Below are 3,499 nucleotides of genomic sequence, written 5' to 3' on the forward strand. Positions count from 1 at the left end.
ATGTCAATCCTATACACCAACAATTTATTTTACAGAGAAAGATATTATTCGCAACAGCAAGTTAAATTATAAGGCATATGGAAAGAAACCTAATAGAGATGTATAATATCCACATTAAGAAAGTTATAAAACGCTGTTGAAGGAGATAAAAAAAGATTTATCTAAACAAGCAGACGAGCATGTATAATTTGTTTATGGATAGGAAATCTCACTATCCTAAAGTGATCAGTTCTACCCCAAAATAATCCATATATTCAAGACTATTTAAATCAAAATCTCAACGTGATTTTTCATGTCACTAAGTAAACCACTTCTGAAATTTTTGGAAAAAGCAATTATCTAATATTTTCCAAAATGATTATAAAAAATAAAAAAGAACCAAGATAGCTTGCCCTATTAGACTTAAGACTTTATAAACTATGGTAATTAAAACGTTAAGGCAGAGGCTTAGAAGTTGACAGGTAAAGGGAATCAATTAGAGAGACAAGAAAGTCATTCAGGAACATGCGGAAATCAGTACCTGGTGTGCATGGCATACAAATCCTGTGCAATGACGGACTCTTCAATAAAAGGTATAGTGACGCAGTTAGCTTTCCTTATGGAAAATACAATCTAAAGCAATACGTCACATCATACAAAAAATAAATTGCAAGTGCAGAAAATATCTAATTTATAAAATCAAACTTGTAGGGAATTCCCTGGTGGTCCAGTGGTTAGGACTCTGCACTTCCACTGCAGGGGTCACGGGTTCAATCCCTGCTCAGGGAACTAAGATCCTACAGCCATGTGGCATAGCCAAAAAGAAAATGAAAAAATTAAAAAAATAAATTGTGGAAAATAAATAAATAAAATAAAACTTGTAATACACTTAAAAAATGTAGAAGAAATGTCTTTAAGACATCTAAAAATGTAAGCATTTCTTAAATAAGACAGATTAAAAAACAGAAAAGATCAATAATTCTCATTATATCAGAATTTTAAATTTCTGTAATATAAAGATACCATATACAAAGTTTGAAAAGGGCCACATTTGGAGAGAATATTTCCATTAAACATAAAAATCAATATTTAAAAGAAAAATAATTCAACAGAAAAAAATGAACAAGAGTTAATTGAATGAACAGACAATCCCAGAGGCGCAGCCAATAAATATATAAAAACATGTAACCTCGCAGGAAAGTGAAACAAGGAGAGGCTTATGCACAGGTATCGGATGATTGGCAAAACTCGGTAAGTCTGATATTACAAAGTGTTAGCCAAGATGAGGGCAAATCAAAGCTTTCGTACTCTCTGTAGTGTGAATACTAATTTATAAAATGAATTGAGAGAGCAATTAGAAACCTAGTGACATTGAAATGAACATATCCTGCTACATAGCAATCCTGCTCCTTGGTTTACGCCATAGAAAAATTCACATACTAAGAGAGTAGAACTTTAGCATTTACACCACCGAAAGAATAAATAATTATACGAGGCGATGGATGTGCTAAATCAAATAATTAACTGTGGAGTGACATACAACATGACAGCATTAAGGCAAATTAAGAGGGGATAAAAAGCATACCTAAAAAGTAGTGCGGAAGGGTACACCCAAACCAAGATAGAAGCTTCCTTTGGAGAGGGAGACTTAACAATCCAATTTGGTAACAAAGGAAGTTCCCCCCCAGGCATTGTATGACTGGAGCTTACATGATAAAATATTTTTATTAATTCTTGTTGTTGGGTATTGGCATTTCCTTCTGAATTTTTTTTTTAACTCTTCAAAATTAAAACACACACAGAGCTCTCAGTGACCACTAAAGAATGGAAGAAAAATGGAGAAAATGGCTCTTGAAAAGTTTATTAACAGAGAACCAAGAAATGGAACAGTTAATGGAGTAAACCTGTGGGAGACAGAGTCAAGGGATAATTTTTCTTTTTGTTTTTCAGATATAAAAGGCTAAAGGATGCTCCTAAAACATTGGGAAAGATTCACTAGAGAAGCTAAGACTTCTTTTTTTTTAATTGAAATATAGTTGATTTACAATGTTGTGTTAGTTTTAGGTGTACAGCAAAGTGATTCCGTTTTATATATATATGTATTGTGGAGTCATTAAAAGGTAGAGAGATGTTTTCTCCATTGAAAATAGAAAAAAACAATGATGCAAGTTTATACAGGACTGGTGGTGTGAAGACCATTAGTCTTCCCCAGTCCGGGTGGCTGTTTCTCCCGATAGATTTGGGAAAGTCAGCTGGAGTAGTGTCTTCTAATCACCACTGGAGGCCAGAAGTTGCCCAGTTCTGCTGTCATTATGACTGAAGGCCAGTCTTGGTAGGAGATATGAGTCTGCAAAGACACTGGGTTGATGTGTAGTATATTGTGGTGGGTAAAGAAGGAAGCTTCATACAAAGATAGTGCAGAACTTAAGCCGCATCCTACCCCAGGGGTCAGGTTTTATCCATGCGTGCAGGTGCTTTTTGGCTTCTTGTGTTGTAATTACTCCCATGTCCAAATCTGTTCCTTTGGCAAAAGATTCCTAAACGGAGAGTTTGGAACATTTGCAGCAACCATTGGTACAAGGAAAGTGCAACTTCCTTTCCCCTTTCTCAGAAACTTATTTCAAAAAGAATGTTAATGGAACACATAAGCAGCTTGGAAGTAGTGAATGGAAGCATGTCTTAGTTTTAAAATTTTTGATCCTAGACACCTACACCTGAGAGAGGAATACTAGGTGTCACCTAGTATATATTAAGAGGGCACCCATACCAAAACAGATAAAGCGATTCACATCTGACGACTTTAATTTTCGGTTTGAAATGTGAAGCTAGGTCATCAGCTGAGAGTGAGGAAGAGATGGTTTGAGAAGAGAATTAGCTTTGAGATAGTCGTTTTGGACCATGACAAAAAGAAATATTAGAGACACATGGAAGGACTCCTAGGCAACTCTCCTTTCAACTTAATGATCATGTAGGGAAAATAAAACTTGTTAGCACATGTGTGTGATTTTCCTCAGCCAGAGTCAGCTGCTCAGGTGCAGATCTTGAAGATATGGATCAAAATTTTCATCTAGGATGAGTAAAAGAGAGGAAGATAAAGACCAAGAAAATGACAGAATTTTTAAGAGATTAATAATAATGATAATGAATCAAGCAATTCATGACCAAACAGCTGAAAAGTGGGAGATTCATTAGCAGTGAGAAAGTGATGGCGTCATTGGCTTGAATCCCTGATGAGGTTAAAAAAAAAAGCACAGGGATAAATGGGGGTTCTTAAAGGCAAGAATAATAGGAATTTATAGATGGAAATTAGGATGTTTACTGTTGGGCTTCCCTGGTGGCGCAGTGGTTGAGAGCCTGCCTGCCGATGCAGGGGATGCGGGTTCGTGCCCCGGTCCAGGAAGATCCCACATGCCGCGGAGCGGCTGGGCCCGTGAGCCATGGCCACTGAGCCTGCGTGTCTGGAGCCCGTGCTCCGCAACGGGAGAGGCCACAACAGTGGGAGGCCCGCGTACCGCAAAAA

The 3,499-nt window shown here is 37.0% G+C and overlaps 1 non-coding gene across 1 annotated transcript; it reads left to right on the forward strand.

Annotated features, from left to right (window-relative positions):
• The first annotated feature begins 695 nt into the window (after positions 1-695).
• TRNAG-UCC (transfer RNA glycine (anticodon UCC)) lies at positions 696-768 on the forward strand. Its single transcript has one exon. It is a non-coding gene; the product is annotated as a tRNA-Gly (tRNA).
• Positions 769-3,499: the final 2,731 nt, after the last annotated feature.

This window comes from Delphinus delphis, chromosome 12, assembly GCF_949987515.2.
Source record: "Delphinus delphis chromosome 12, mDelDel1.2, whole genome shotgun sequence".
Taxonomy (NCBI): domain Eukaryota; kingdom Metazoa; phylum Chordata; class Mammalia; order Artiodactyla; family Delphinidae; genus Delphinus; species Delphinus delphis.